The sequence below is a fragment of the Lactuca serriola genome, chromosome 1, assembly GCF_051521515.1.
Source record: "Lactuca serriola cultivar US96UC23 chromosome 1, Lser_US96UC23_V15, whole genome shotgun sequence".
NCBI classification, from domain to species: domain Eukaryota; kingdom Viridiplantae; phylum Streptophyta; class Magnoliopsida; order Asterales; family Asteraceae; genus Lactuca; species Lactuca serriola.
In genome coordinates this window covers 138,279,655-138,297,398 of record NC_136408.1, presented here as the reverse complement: position 1 = coordinate 138,297,398, position 17,744 = coordinate 138,279,655, and positions in this window count along the sequence as shown.

Sequence of the window (17,744 nt, the reverse complement as noted above, 5' to 3'; positions counted from 1 at the left end):
AAGCCGAAAGCCACATTGTTTGCTCGGACAGCATGAAATCGAAAATTCTGCAATATTCCCTTGAACAGAACATCTTTGGAAATATTGAGAACTCGAACTATCTTGACCAACGACCATACTTCCTCTTCCCTTTTTCCAAGAACTGCATGGAAGCGAATCTTCAACCGCTTATATTCTTCTTTATCTTCAAATTTATCGACAATTTGATATTGTGCTGACATGAACATCATCTTGTTTATTCAAAAGCCCAACTGATTAAAATCAATATTCTCCATTGCAAAACTTTTCTTTGGGACTTTTTCGAAGTCATGCATCTCTCCATACATGACCATAGCATCTATATTCTCATAACTATATAGCTTCGTTGGATCACCTTTTTCCAAACCAGGTGGATCACTTTGACGTAAACGAAGTATACTTTAGATTTTCCTTTGCTTCTCCATTTCTTCTTCAACTGCATCTTTCTTTTCTTCTTTAGTGAGATCAACACTTATACCCTTCCTCTTGCTTTTATCAGTTTCAGTTGGCTTCGGTGGAGGCGGCTTCGAAGAAGAACTTGACCCTCCAATAACAACTCTTTATGTCAAAGACCTTGTTGTTGTTGTTGTTGTTGTAGAAATTATTGGATCAGAACCCTTAAGCATCGAAGAGGAAATCTGAGTAGATTTGACTTTACCAGCAACTTTCGCATCCTCACCAGGTTTCCCTGAACCACCTTCTCCCTTATCTGTTCTCGAACTCATGCCAACATCTTTCCTTTCTCCCCCTTGCACCCTTGTGTGAACAGGTGGGGCATCCGTTGGCATTAGGTTAACAAGCTTCGCAAGCGGGGCCAATTCGTTGTGAATTGTAGACTCTAACAAACGAAATTTATGGGTCAAGAATTCCAAAGTTAACAATGAAGATGAAGAAGACCCAGACTTTGAAACTAAGTCTTTCAAATCACCTAACAACTTATTAAGTTTCTTAAAACTCTGAACATCAACCTCTGCTTTCTTCTTAATCTTAGGAGCCAAAGAAATATACCATTCGATCACCTTGGTCACAGCATCAACATTTATGTCCACCTTCGTGTGAAGAGAAGAATAATTGTGAGTCAAATCTGCTACTTCCTTTGCCATATCATTGCAAAGTTCTTCAATATTGAGATTCACATTTGCACAAACTGTCTTTACCTCTTGAACAAAGAGGACATGACATTCCTGGGCAACTGCTTTCAACACCTTAAGATCACCGTTAAACGAATCAGACCAAGCTTTTTCCTGCAACTCATTGCACTTATCCATCTGATCAAGTTTGTTTTGTAAACGGAGTTCTTGAGCCTTGAGCATTACATGAACTTCAATCCCAGAGACCATGTGTTCGACCCCCTGCATTAGCCTGAAGCTGTAACAATGAATTAAGCTTCCAGTTGAGGATCTTAAACTGTTTCCAAAACATCAACATGTGATCAGGAATATTCTCTTCTTCTGGATCAATTCAATGTCAGCAAATGACCCCATAAACTCTCCATCATCAGGAACTGTTTTTGGACCTTCGGTAGATTGGGATTGAAACAATGTTGTAATGGGTTGATTGATGATGTGTTTAAATGTAGGTGATTGAGTGGATTGTGGGAAAGAAGTGATAATTGGTGGTTGGAATGGTAGTAAAGAAGTATAAGTATCAATGGTTGACGTTTCGAAGGATGAAGAAATGTAACGTCGTGAATTTTCAAAACAATTTTTCATTTTTAAAACATATCATGTCTCATAAAGTAAACTCAAAACATCAAATGTATCAAAAGTTATCTCAGAAGAAACATATCCCAGAATCTCAAATACATAATGCATAATAGTCTATCAGTGTGTACAGACCATGCTGGCGCCTTCCCGCGATCCTCGCTAGTACTTGAAACACATATCACATAACAAGGTAAGCATAAATGCTTAGTGAGTTTTCCCAAGATACCACATACAACACATAAGCCACTCGAGGCTATAACTCGGTATGACCCTTCGGTCAATGTGTCTCAGTGGGACCCTCTAGTCCCGTAGCTCGTTGGACCCTCCGGTCCAGTCTGAATCATTAGACCCTCTGGTCCGGTCTGATCGAGGACCCTCTGGCCTCATAAATCGTTGGACCCTCTGGCCCAGTCTATATAACTCATAACATACATATAACACATTGCATATAAATATCAAACCTACACATACACATAAGACCCTACGGTCTGCACATAGATACCACTCAAGGTAAAGTATATAGTGAGAAGACTCACCTCGGGTAATCTCGGAAAGTCTCGAACTCGAAATACTGATCTAGCCTCTGCCTAATCACATAAGTAATTTACCTCTAATTAACAACGATTCTCAAAGGCTAGACTAATCCCTTCCTATAATATCTCAGAAGGGGAAAAGACCATTTTACCCCTCCAATGGTCCAAATGTCCAATTGTTGACCAACCCTCAAAAGTCAACGAAAGTCAACAGAGGGCAGTACGCGGAGCGTACCAGCTCTGTACGTGGGGCGTACCCCGTGGCTATCCAGAATCGGGGAACTCGACCCCCTACGTTGTGCGTACTGAGATTACGCCCAACGTAAGTCCCAGTTTCATGCTTTCACGATTTTAGGTATGAATAGGTTAAGACATAAGCTCATATCTCAGATCCATGCAATCTACTGATTCTTAAACCATAAAGTCGAAACCTTTAAGCCTTTGCATGGAACCAATCACTTCAAACACATAACCTCTTTCTCCCATTAAGCCCTAAACTCATGCATGACTTAATCTTAACATCCAAGATTGGATTTTTATGGATTTATAACACAATATACACTGAAATGAGGTAGATCCATGCCCATGGAGTTCCCTTGCTCAAAAAGTCTCCACCTTTGGGTCTTAAAACCTAAAATTGCTCCTATATGATGCTCATAACAAAAGAGTAGTAAAGTTTGAAGCTTTTTACCTCTGTGAGAAGCTCCCCGCTCTGTTTAGGTCAGATCTAGAAGCCTGGACTCCAAACCTTCCTCTTAAAGATCTTCTCTTCTTGTTCACAAGCACACAATGACACTTTCAAGCCCAAAAACACACACACACACACAAGCTTAGAACGAAGGTTTAGCTCTCTTAGGGTTTCACTCACTAGAAATGATGGTTGGGATGGAGGCCATAACATTCATTTTATAGTGCTCATGTCTTATTTAGGGTTTTGATTCTGGGCCCTTTACGCCCCTCGTACACTTTGGTACGCCCCTCGTACTGGGTTAAGTCCACATCAAAGGCACACCCATGGGTACGCGCATCGTACCCTTCAGTACGCCCAACGTACCCACTTGCCATCATTTTCTATTTTGGGCTTCTTTTGACAACTTAGAAAAGAAGAAGGATTAAAGAGATATAACAAATGTTCAGGATGTTACAATTCTCCCCCACTAGAATCAGACTTCGCCCTCGAAGTCTCATGCCATAAATAACTTCGGATGCTGCTCCCGCTTCTCCGACTCCGGCTCCCAAGTCAGCTAGGACCCTCTCCGATGTTGCCACTGGACCTGAACCAGAGGCACCTCCTTGTTCCTCAGAACCTTGATCTTCTTATCCAGTATTGTGATTGGCCTCTCGATGTAATTCAGGCTCGCGTCCACCTGAATATCCCCCAATGGTACAACTGCCGCCTCGTCGGTCACATACTTCCTCAACTAGGATACGTGGAATGTCTTATGAATCTGATTCAAGTCCTCAGGTAGCTCCAAACGGTAAGCTACCTTGCCCACCCTAGCGGCCACCCTGAAAGGACCAATGTATCGGGGCCCCAATTTGCCCCTCTTCCTGAATCGAATCACTCCTTTCCAAGGAGATACCTTTAGGAGTACAAAGTCTCCAACCTGGAACTCGAGATCAGATATCTGCCTATCTGCATAACTCTTCTAGTGGATCTGGGCTGTCAGTAACCTCTTTCTGACCTACTGTATCTGCTCAGTCGTCTTAAGCACTATCTTAGTGCTACCCATCACTTGCTGCCCTACCTCTCCCCAACAGATGGGAGTCCGACACCTCCTCCCATATAAAAGCTCAAAGGGAGGCATACCAATACTCGAATGGTGGCTGTTGTTGTAAGAAAACTCAGCCAAAGGTAGGTATGTGTCCCAACTTCCACCGAAGTCCATGACGCATGCTCGAAGCATGTCCTCAAGTGTTTGTATTGTCCGCTCACTCTGTTTATCTGTCTGTGGGTGGTAGGCGGTACTGAAGTGCAATCTCGTACCCAACTCCTCATGAAACTTCTTCCAGAATCTGGAAGTGAAACGCACATCTCGGTCTGACACAATCGAGATCGGCACTTCATGCCACGACGCTACCTCTCTCACATATATCTCTTCTAGCCTCTCTGCATAAGAGCTCTCACTAATAGCAAGGAAGTGAGCGCTCTTCCTCAACCGATCCACAATCACCCAAATTGCATCAACACCCCTCGCGGTCCTCGGCAATTTGGAGATGATATCCATAGAAATTTGTTCCTACTTCCACTGGGGAACCTCTAGCGGCTACAACTTTCCAAGCGGATGCTGGTGCTCGGCCTTAACCCGGCGACAGGTCAAGCACCTCTCAACTATCCACACAACATCCTTCTTCACACAAGGCCACCAGTAATCTCTCTTCAGGTCCAAAAACATCTTAGTGGCCCCGGGATGGATCGAGAACTTCGATCTGTGCGCCTCCTCCTTGAATACGCTACGTGCCCCGCACATAAACGACACCTAAATCCGTCCGTGAAAGGTCATAAGCCCTCAGCTATCGGTAACAAACTCATACACCTGCCCAGTCACCCTCTCTCTGTCTCTCTCTTGCGGTTCTCCGGTCTCACAGCCTCCTCCTGGGCCTCTCGGATGGTATCCAACACCGGAGTCATCACCGTCATCCTCATGCATATATCTCAAATCGGGGCACTCTCCGCCCTGCGGCTCAGAGCATAGGCTACCACATTAGCCTTGCCCGGGTGGTATAGGATCTCACAATCATAATCCTTTACCACATCCAACCATCTCCTCTGGTGCATATTTAGGTTGGGCTGATCCATTAGGTACTTCAAACTCTTGTCGTCCGTGTATATGGTACACCGAACCCCAAACAAATAATGGTGCTATATTTTGAGGGAGAACACCACTGCCCCCAACTCCAAATCATGGGTGGGATACCTAGTCTCATGAGGCTTAAACTGCCTCGATGCGTATGCTATCACGTGCCCTCACTGCATAAGCACTGCACCCAACCCTGATAAAGACGCATCACAATACACCACGGAATCCTCCATTCCCTCTGGAAGGGCTAACACTGGGGCTTCGCATAATCTCTGGCGAAGCGTCTCAAACGAGGTCTGCTTCTCTGGACCCCAAGTAAAAGCCACGCCCTTCCGGGTCAATCTGGTGAGGGGGACGACAATCTTGGAGAAATCCATGATAAACCTCTGATAGTAGCCGTCCAACCCTAGAAAACTCCTGATCTCGATGAGGGATCTCGACACCTCCCAACTCATAACAGCCTCAATATTGGCCGGATCGACCAATATCCCATTCTGATTAACAAGGTACCCCAAGAACTGGACCTCTCGTAACAAGAAATCACACTTGGAGAATTTAGAATAAAGCCTCTCCGATCTCAATACTCCAAGGATATCTCTCAGATGTTCCTCATGTTGCTCTCTGGATCGTGAATCCACTAGAATATCGCCGATGAACACAATCACCGATCGGTCCAACATCAGTTTGCACACTCGGTTCATGAGATCCATGAACGCTGCTGGTGCATCGGTGAGCCCAAAAGGCATCACCACGAACTCGTAATGCCCATAGCGAGTCCTAAACGCCGTCTTCGGGATATCCTCATCACGCACCCTCATCTGATGATACCCAGACCTCAATTCAATCTTGGACAACCAAGATGCACTCTGCAACTGATCGAACATATCGTCGATCCTCGGCAGTGGGTAACGGTTCTTGACCGTCAACTTGTTTAACTCCCGGTAATCAATGCACATCCAGTGTGAACCATCCTTTTTCTTGACAAAAAGGATCGACACTCCCCACGACGAGCTACTCGGTCAGATGAATCCCTTCCCCAACAGCTCCTGAAGCTACGAGGATAACTCCTACATCTCTGGTGGTGCAAGGTGATAGGGTGCCTTGGCAATAGGTGCTTCTCCCAGAACCAAATCAATATGGAATTCCACCTGCCTCTCCGGAGGCACACCCGACAACTCCTCGGGAATAACATCCAAGAACTCACGCGCTATCGGAACATCATCGAAAACACTCGGCCTCTCTGTGGCAACTTGTGTATCCATCACATTTGCTACAAACCCCCTACAACCTTGTTGTAGACTCCGTCTCGCTCTAGGAGCCAAGAAAAATGTTGACCCAAATCGGGTACCCTCGCCATACATCGAAAGTACTCCCCCACTAGGGTCTCGTATAGTCATGAACTGACGCTCGCAGTCGATAATAGCTCCAAATCGGCTCAACCAGTCCATGCCCACGATGACACAGACATCCCCCATCGCAATCGTTACCAGATCAATCGGGAATTAAACACCGAAAATTTCGAGTACACATCCTCGAATCACATCAGTAGCAAAAACTGCTTGATCGTCAGCTATAGAAACTCACTGAGGTCGACTCAATGCCTCTCATCGGATACTGATGTGCTAACTAAACGCTAAAGACACGAAAGATCGACTAGCACCCGAGTCAAATAACACCGAAGCAGGTACATAATTTACAAGAAAAGTACCTAAGCATACCACAATATAAGCACAATATCTCAAACTCGGTAATAGTAAATAAAAGAATACATACCAGCCACGACAGCGGGCGTTGCGCGGACCTCCTCCGCTGTCAACTGGAAGGCTCTCCTGCAAGCCTTCGGAGCCTCGGCCTTTGCTGGCCTGACCTCAGTAGCTCTAAGAGCAGGTGCAGATCCCTGTGCTAATCCCTGCAGTAGCTATGGGCACTCGGCCTTCCGATGGCCATTCTGGTTGCAGTGAAAGCAAACTGCAAATCCCTTGGGGAAATCCCTCGCGAAATGCCCCTCCTTGCCACACTTGAATCACACCCCTGCTCTGCATACTCCCTCATGGATCTTGCCGCACTTCGCACAAGTGCAACCCTTCTGTCCTCCAGATCTCGAATCAACGGGCTTTGCCCACTTGACTGCCCGATGTGACTGCACCAGTCGTCTGTCCCTCCTCTAAGACTCAGCCTCCTCCCTGGCCTAATTCTCCAGCTTAATCTCCCTCTTCCGGGCTTTTGCCTGGAGCTCGGCAAATGTCCAGTATGTCAAGTTCGCCACAAACTCACAAATGTCTCTCCTCAGTATGCTCAGATATCGGCTCATACGTTCCTGCTCGGTAGACACGTGATCAGGGCAAAACAACGCTCTCTCATGAAACATCTGTGTAATCACAGTCACAGACTCCGTCCCCTGCTTGAGGGACAACAAAACTTACGCCAACCGTTCCCTCTCCACCGGGGGAACATACTCATCTCGGAACATGGTGGTGAACCTCTTCCAGGTCACTGCTGTAATCTCTGCAGGAGTGAAATTAGCCGTCACAAACTTCCACCAGTTTGGTTCTGTGTGCTTCCTCCATGACTAACTCTCTGAATCATCCCTCAATATCAGAGATCCACCTCATCGCTGCTATCGGATCCTGAGTCCCGTCAAAATCTGGTGGCTTCATGTTGCTGAACTCTAGGTACAACAACGAGTCAACCCCTGTGGCCTCGCGGTAGCGACAGCTGCAATGGCTGCAGCAGCAGCCGCCTCAGTAACTGCAACATATCTCACGTCAAACGTCTCAATCAGCGTGGTCTTGATAGACCCAAACATCTCCGGGATGGCCTCCCGGATCGCCGCTGCCACCTCGTGATGGATCATCCGATGAATCTTCTCTTCGCTTACGCCGCTGCCCCCTGGTATGTGGCGTGTCCCAACCATGATGTCTCTGAAACACAAGATAAAAGAAATCAGGGACTCGCTCGAGTATACTCGCACTCGATACTCAACCCTACTTGTTCCTTAGTAACCTAAGGATTCTTACTTGAACTGCTCACCGATTCGGTGTTTCTAGTAGTACGGGCCCTATATGTCACACCCCGAAAACCGAAGGCGGAAACGTTTCCGGGGTTGACTCCACGTTGAGTATCAAATCCAATGTACATAGTAAGTAAAGTAGAACAACCATTACATTACATATAAAAGTTTTACAATTGTTTTCAAAAGTAAAGTTGAACAGTTGTGATACATAGTATATATATATATATATATATATATATATATATATATATATATATATATATATATATATGAACAAAATGAAACGGGTCTTCTGAGCACTCCGACTTTGAGCCAAAAGGATCTTCGGTACCTGTTCTAACGTTGACCTGAGAACACAAGCGGTTTTGAAAATCAGCATAACACTGGTGAGTTCATAAGTAGTTTTGTTTTGTGAAAATGTTCATGCTTCCTTTCTGTTTCTGAAAAATGTAACACACGCCAAGAAAATCCCACATTTTCTTAAAAGTTGATTGTTGTTTCACAATTACAAAGTATAGTAGGTTTATACACTAAAAACACATTACTCATGTGAAAAATGTATAGTTTGATTATCCGGTTTGTTAAATTGTTCTGTTTGAGTTCCAATGTATCCCCAGGAAAGTCCTATACTTTCCTGATTGTGAGTTATCATTTGTAAAAGATGTAATGTTATCTGTTTTGCTAGACTTTTCTAGTTATGTATATGTTTCCCCAGGAAGGCCCCATGCTTTCCTGAATGTTGGTTTTTTATTGTAAAGATGTATTCTGTTAGACCTGGTTATGTACAAGGTTTCCCAGGGAAGTCCCATATTTTCCTGAAAGTTGGTTATCAATGTAAAAGATGTATAAGTTATTCATTATTACTATAAGTAAATCTCTGTTATCCTAATTGCGAGTTCCATAACCATACTAAAGACTGAACCTGTGGCAATATGTAGTCCACAACCTTATGACTTTCGTCACCCTTGAACCATTTCGGTTCGGCTGTAGCTAGCAGCCAGGTGTGGGGTAGTCAGCCCCGTATAGATCTATACACTCAAGTCACGCTCTCTAAGTCCCAGAGATTCTTGTTACAGGTGTAGTCCTCCACTCGCGTATCTCGGTGGAGTGTTCGCCGAGGACGTGTCTCCAATCATACAGGAATAACAAATTTACTAGTAATAATATGATAATCCTCTATTCGCGTATCTCTGTGGAATGTTACCGAGGACAAGACAGTGTACAAATTATATTGTTCATGTGTTCTAATGTCATGCTTTTAACTGATAAAATGTGGAAAACCATTTGTAAAATATATAAAACATAACAGTTTATAAAACCCATTTCACAAATAAATGTTTACGTGATCTGCATGTTCTACTGGTTATCAGTTGCATATATCAGTATTAAAAGCATATGAAATGTGAAACACACACACACGAAAATAAGTTTTGAGTACAAGAAAACCCTTGTACTTTGCTTGTGTCCCCCCTGAAAACAGTGAAAAACAGTGAAAAAGGGTAGGGGTATGAACTCACCGGACTCGGAAATGCGACGGTTTTGCATACTAGACGTTGGTTCGGGGCTTGTTTACTCGCGATGTCCCTATGTAAAATGTAATAATGTCCATATATAACTAATTAGATTTACAATCACTAATCATATGGAACATTACACACCAACGAGGTTAAACACCTCAAAACGAGCGTTTGGAGTGACTCGGGTGACATCTACGGACGTATATTGACATTAAGGACTTAGGACTTGTGTTTACTCCCCAAGAGTAAACATATTACGGAGTTTACAGCCACAAAACACACACACACACACACATGATTTTACGGCCGTAAACTCATGTTGGTGTGATTTTGAGGGTTTAATGGCTTGAATGGACATGGGGATTGTTGGAATGGACTTTTAAAATGCCTTGGATTAATTTGTTTGGATTTATACCATTTAAAAGGGAGTTTACGGCCTTAAACTTGGAGTTTACAGCCGTAAACTCTACTAGGGTCAAGAATAATTCATTTGAGGTACAAAGAACAATCACATGTGATTCTAGTTAATTTTCCAAGCCTTGTTATGAATTTAGGGTACCATTTAACATATTTTTAGGAGTTTACGGCCTAGAGGCATGTTCTATGGCTGTAAACTCTTCTATGCTCATGAAAAATTAGTTTTTGACACTTAAAACAATCACATGTGATTCTAGAAATTTATGCAAGCCTTTGGAGTGAATTAGATGCATCTTTTGACATAGTTTCATGAGTTTACGGCCAAGGGTATGTTCCTAGGCCGTAAACTCCTATATGTGGTATTTTTGATGTGTTTAAGGTTTCTAAACTATTTTTAGATGGTTCTAGGATTTACCACAAAGCTATTGTTTAAGTTTTAAGGCATTCTAACATGTAAAAATGAGTTTATCTCCCATGTTTGAGGAGTTTACGGCCCAAGCACATTTCTTGGCCGTAAACTCTTGTTTGTCCCTCAAAATTTATGTTTTAAATGTTTTAAGTCCCAATTTGCAAGCCTTAAGGTCGTATCTAAGTCCCAACAATGATTTGGAAGGGTTAAATGGCTCAAAAACCCCATTTTTAGGTGTTTACGGCCCAAGCTTGATCCTTGGCCGTAAACACATGTTCTAGGTCCTAAAACTCAATTTAAACATCAAATTGAAGGCTAAAGAGGTTAGATAACAAGTTAAGGATGTTACCTCTTTGATTTGGAGCCTTAATTCTTTGTTTTTGGACCTTTGATTTTGGATGAGGAGAGAGGCTGGAAGTGATTATGGAAGAATTGGCCAAAAGCTTCAAATGAAAGCTTTGAATCACTTATATAGTGCTTGGGAATTGGACATGACGGAATTCTACCCGATACCAGCGTTAGGCGGGGCTTCTGGTCATACCCGACCAATTTGTCGTAGCTCGATATGGTCGATTCTAGAATTATTCCGATAACTATAATGGGGTGTTAGAATGATTCCTAATGGCATTAAGACACCCATTAAGTCATTTTAAATCGATATATGTTAATGACTTAATTTAATGATGAAATCGGAAACGGATTTGGAAACAACGTTTGGTTGATCGAATTGGATTACAATTTGAGTTACAAGATGTGATATGAAATTTCGGGTTGTTACATTATCCCCCCGTTAGAGGGAATTTCATCCCGAAATTCAAGACAAGATACAAGATAAAATATAAATCATGGATCTAGAAAGAGTTGTGGATACTTCTGTTTCATCGAGTCTTCCCGCTCCCAAGTGAACTCCGATCCCCGCTTGGCATTCCAACGAACCTTCACTAACGGGATGTGACTTTGTTTCGTACGCTTGACTTCTCGATCCATGATTTTGATCGGTTCCTCCACGAAGTTGAGGTTTTCATCGATCTCGATCTCGTCTAACGGAATCACTAGGGTTTCATCAGATAGGCATTTCTTGAGATTTGAAACATGGAAGACAGGATGGATGTTACTGAGTTCGTGAGGTAAACGAAGTTTATAGGCTACCGGACCAATCCTGGCGAGGATCTCAAAAGGTCCAATGTACCTCGGATTAAGTTTCCCTCGCTTACCAAAGCGTACATTGCCTTTCCAGGGCAAGACCTTCAATAGGACACGGTCTCCAACCTGGAATTCCAGTGGTTTCCGACGGTTATCAGCGTAACTCTTCTGGCGATCACATGAAGCTTTCAGTCGTTCTCGTATTTGGATGATCTTCTCGGTGGTTTCACGGATGATCTCAGGACTAGTGTGAGCACTGTCGGGGACTCGACTCTTGGCTAGCTGTGTATCTCCCACCTCGGCCCAGCACAGAGGGGATCTGCACTTACGATCGTATAGGGCTTCGAACGGGGCAGCCCTAATGCTGGTGTGATAACTGTTGTTGTACGAGAATTCGATCAAAGGTAGATGTGCGTCCCACGACTTTCCAAAGTCAATGACACATGCCCTAAGCATGTCCTCCAGAGTTTGGATTGTTCTATCACTTTGTCCATCGGTCTGAGGATTATACGTTGTGCTCATGTCTAGTTTGGTTCCAAGAGCTTTCTGGAGAGACTGCCAAAATCGGGAGGTAAACCTGCTATCTCGATCAGAGATAATGGATGCAAGTACACCGTGCAGTCGGACTACCTCCTGGATATAAATCCACGCGAGTCTTTCCATCTTGTATGATTCTTTGATTGGAACGAAGTGAGCTGACTTTGTCAAACGATCGACAATCACCCAAATGGTATCGTACCCACTCGAGCACCTGGGTAGTTTGGTGATGAAATCCATGGTAATCATCTCCCATTTCCATTCGGGTATCTCGGGTTGCTGGAGCAGACCCGAGGGTTTCTGGTGCTCAACTTTTACCTTGGCGCAAGTCAGACACTTGCCCACAAACGTAGCTATCTCAGCCTTCATGTTTGGCCACCAATATTGTTTCTTGAGATCTAAGTACATCTTGTCAGAGCCCGGCTGAACAGAGTATTTGGTTCTGTGTGCTTCCTCCATGACTAACTCTCTGAATCCTACGGACTTGGGAATCCAGATTCGATCCATAAAATAATGAACTCCGTCACCTCTGATCTCAAGTTTCTTTTCCATTCCTCTTAAGGTTTCGGTCGACGCATTCTCGGGTTTGAGTGCTTCTAATTGAGCTTCTCGGATTTGTATAGGTAGGTTGGAATGGATAGTCATCGTCTGGTTCTTCACCTTGCGGCCTGCACTCTCCTTTCGGCTAAGGGCATCTGCTACCACATTGGCCTTGCCGGGATGGTAACGGATTTCACACTGATAATCACTGAGTAGTTCTACCCATCGTCTTTGCCTCATGTTCAAGTCTTTCTGATCAAAGATGTGTTGCAGGCTCTTGTGATCGGTGAAGATCGTGCACTTGATTCCGTAGAGGTAATGTCTCCAAATCTTCAACGCAAAGACCACGGCTCCTAGTTCCAAGTCGTGTGTGGTATAGTTGACCTCGTGTGTTTTCAACTGTCTAGAAGCATAGGCAATTACTTTTCCTCTTTGCATAAGCACACATCCTAGGCCTTGATTAGACGCATCGCAGTAGACAACGAAGTCCTCTGTCCCTTCGGGTAGGGACAGAACAGGCGCACTGCACAAGGCTTTCTTCAGCATCTGAAATGCAGTTTCTTGTTTATCACTCCAACAAAAGGGTACACCTTTCTGTGTTAGAGTGGTTAGAGGTTTTACGATTCTGGAAAAGTTCTGGATGAATCTCCGATAATAGCCAACGAGACCCAAGAATTGCCGGATTTCTGTGGGTGTCTTCGGTGCTGACCAATTCTCTATCGCCTTTATCTTGGAAGGATCCACATGAATACCCTCCTCGCTTACCACATGACCGAGGAAAGTTACCTTCCGAATCCAGAACTCGCATTTGGAAAATTTCGCGTACAACTTCTCAGATCGCAGGGTCTCCAACACTAGCCTCAAGTGTTGTTTGTGGTCTTCTTCACTTCTGGAGTAGACAAGTATGTCATCAATGAACATAATGACAAACTTGTCTAGATAAGGACGACACACCCGGTTCATCAGGTCCATGAACACTGCCGGTGCGTTGGTTAGACCAAAGGGCATCACTACGAACTCGTAGTGTCCATATCGAGTCCTGAAAGTTGTTTTGGACACATCACTTTCATGAACTCGTAGCTGATGGTACCCTGATCGAAGGTCTATCTTGGAGAAGTAACTGGCTCCCTGGAGTTGATCGAAGAGATCATCTATTCGCGGAAGAGGATATCGGTTTTTAACAGTTAACTTGTTCAGCTCGCGATAATCGATACACATACGAAAGGATCCATCTTTCTTCTTGAAAAACAAAACCGGAGCTCCCCAAGGTGAGGAACTCGGTCTAATGAATCCTTTGCTGAGCAATTCGTTAAGTTGACTGGATAACTCCTGCATCTCTGCTGGAGCTAAGCGATACGGAGACTTCGCTACGGGAGTAGCTCCAGGAATTAGGTCAATATGGAACTCGACCTGGCGCTCGGGAGGGATTCCTGGAAGCTCTTCGGGAAACACATCAGGAAAGTGACAGACTTCTGGGATGCTCGCGGGGTCTTTAACCTCCTGCTTCTCGTTGATTACATGGGCCAAGAATGCAATACACTCCTTTCGCAGGAGTTTCTGAGCTTTGATGCAGGAAATGATACGAAGATTGGAACCGAGTTTATCGCCATAGATTACTAGAGTTTGACCCGAAGGAAGGTTGAGACGGATGACTTTTTCGAAACAAAGGATATCCACATGATTGGGACTCAACCAATCCATGCCAATGATAACATCAAAGCTCTTTATGGATACTGGCATAAGATCGATAGGAAACGAATGGTCGTTCAGGGTAAGGGTACAACGTACGAACACCTCGCTAGCGTTTTCCTTCTCTCCGTTAGCCATCTCGACGGTAAATATTTCGGTTAAAGGTTGGGAATTATGTTTTAGGTTATGTTTGAATGCATGACTAATAAAGCTCCTCTCAGCACCCGAATCGAAAAGAATATAAGCATATGAGTTGTCGAGAAGGAACGTACCCGAGACAACAGTGGGATCGGCGACCGTTTCCTCCCGTCCCATGGCGAGGACCCTTCCGGTGTTATCAGCAGTAGACTTTTTTGGGGCAGTTTCTTTTAAAGTGCCCAGCCTCACCACAATTGTAGCAGGCTTGACCAACGCCTGCTCCCGAAGATTGGTTGGCCGATTGGGCCGGAGCTTTGCAGAATCGGACTGTGTGCCCCTTCTTACCACAATTGGTACAGGAAAGTTCTCGACAGGGGCCAGGGTTGTGATGATACTTGCACTTGTCACATAAAGGAAGATTACCAGCATACCGGCTGGTAGGAGTTGGAGCTGTGGATCCCACAACAGAAGCAGCAGCAACGGGGGTAGTAGCAGCATCGACTGCTACTGTTTGTTGTCTTTTGGAGGAGCCTTGGGAAGATTGACCCTTCTTCTTCTTCCAGAATTTTCTTTTCTCACCACTGCTTTTAGTCAACTCAGGGGCAGCGGTGGCTTCCTCGACATCATCGCTGTGATCAATTATGGCTTGGGCTAAAGTCTTAGCACTATCATATGTGTCCGGGCGAGCAGCTAAGACATGACCTTTTGTTGGATTGGTTAGCCCCCAAATAAACCTCTCGATCTTTTTGCTTTCAGGAGTGAACAAACTAGGGCAGAGAAAGGCAAGATCATCGAATCGGGAAGTGTATGCAGCAATGTCGGAACCTTTCATCTTCAGGTTCCAGAGCTCATGCTCTAGCTTCTGCATTTCACCACGGGGACAGTATTCGGCAAGGAGGAGTTCTTTCATGGCGTTCCAGCCCATGGCATTGGCTACGGGTAGGGTCAAGGATTTGACTCGGCTATTCCACCAAGTCAAGGCTTTATTACTGAAGGTACAGGCTGCAAATTTGACCTTATCAGACTCAGCACAGGCACAAATTTCGAAGATGGATTCGATTTTCTCGAACCATCGGGATAGGGAAATGACACCTCCAGTGCCCTCAAAGGATGTTGGTTTTGCATTCATGAAATCCTTATAGGAACTTCGATGTCCCTGATTGCTTTCTTGATCTTGAGTACCACCTCCTGAACCACCGGAACGGCCGGTGTTCAATTGGGACATGGCAGCTGCCACCGCGGCGGTAACAGCTGTTTGGAATAACACGAGATCAATTTCAGGAGGAGGTGGTGGCGGAGGGTTGTTGGTCTTTGAGCTGGGTCTCTTTCTGGGTGGCATCTTGATCTAATAAGATCAAGAAAAATAGGATGATAAGTCCTCTGAATTGAATCGAGAGATATAACAGATATTTATTCCAAATAAGCGATAAAGCAGGAAAGAGTTATTGAAGCAGGTAAACTATCGCTAATGGAATGATCGAGGATCTATACGTGAACGAGGATTTCTACAAAGGATTGATTCGAGAAATACTCCCATAGTATTTCATGATTCGTTACGACACTGGCTCGATTTTTGTGGTATTAGGGTAAGTTTTAGGCATGCCGCATACCACAGTCACTCCCAAGCACATGTTGGCCGTGTCTCGAATGAATATAGTTGGCCAGGCTATATTGATCCTAGACACGACTACATAACTGCCCAGGTTTAACCGTAGTACACAACACCCATTTACTTATGTTTTGTTCTACTTATAGTTACGGATCTCGACGATTCGGTATACTTATATACTTTTGAAAATACTTATAGCTTGAAGATACTTTTATTTCAGAGCACTTAGGCCCCTTTAGTGTTTATAGTTTTATACCATGTAAGGTTTGGTATACTTTATTCACTATAAACAAGGGCTCTGATACCAATCTGTCACACCCCGAAAACCGAAGGCGGAAACATTTTCGGGGTTGACTCCACGTTGACTATCAAATCCAATGTACATAGTAAGTAAAGTAGAACAACCATTACATTACATATAAAAGTTTTACAATTGTTTTCAAAAGTAAAGCTGTACAGTTGTGATACATAGTATATATATATATATATATATATATATATATATATATATATATATATATATATATATATATATGAACAAAATGAAACGGGTCTTTTGAGCACTCCGACTTTGAGCCAAAAGGATCTTCGGTACCTGTTCTAACATTGACCTGAGAACACAAGCGGTTTTGAAAATCAGCATAACACTGGTGAGTTCATAAGTAGTTTTGTTTTGTGAAAATGTTCATGCTTCCTTTCTGTTTCTGAAAAATGTAACACACGCCAAGAAAATCCCACATTTTCTTAAAAGTTGATTGTTGTTTCACAATTACAAAGTATAGTAGGTTTATACACTGAAAACACATTACTCATGTGAAAAATGTATAGTTTGATTATCCGGTTTGTTAAACTGTTCTGTTTGAGTTCCAATGTATCCCCAGGAAAGTCCTATACTTTCCTGATTGTGAGTTATCATTTGTAAAAGATGTAATGTTATCTGTTTTGCTAGACTTTCCTAGTTATGTATATGTTTCCCCAGGAAGGCCCCATGCTTTCCTGAATGTTGGTTTTTTATTGTAAAGATGTATTCTGTTAGACCTGGTTATGTACAAGGTTTCCCAGGAAAGTCCCATATTTTCCTGAAAGTTGGTTATCAATGTAAAAGATGTATAAGTTATTCATTATTAATATAAGTAAATCTCTGTTATCCTACTTGCGAGTTCCATAACCATACTAAAGACTGAACCTGTGGCAATAAGTAGCCACAACCTTATGACTTTCGTCACCCTTGAACAATTTCGGTTCGGCTGTAGCTAGCAGCCAGGTGTGGGGTAGTCAGCCCCGTATAGATCTATACACTCAAGTCACGCTCTCTAAGTCCCAGAGATTTTGGTTACAGGTGTAGTCCTCCACTCGCGTATCTCTGTGGAGTGTTCGCCGAGGACGTGTCTCCAATCATACAGGAATAACAAATTTACTAGTAATAATATGATAATCCTCTATTCACGTATCTCTGTGGAATGTTACCGAGGACAAGACAGTGTACAAATTATATTGTTCATGTGTTCTAATGTCATGCTTTTAACTGATAAAATGTGGAAAACCATTTGTAAAATATATAAAACATAACAGTTTATAAAACCCATTTCACAAATAAATGTTTACGTGATCTGCATGTTCTACTGGTTATCAGTTGTATATATCAGTATTAAAAGCATATGAAATGTGAAACAC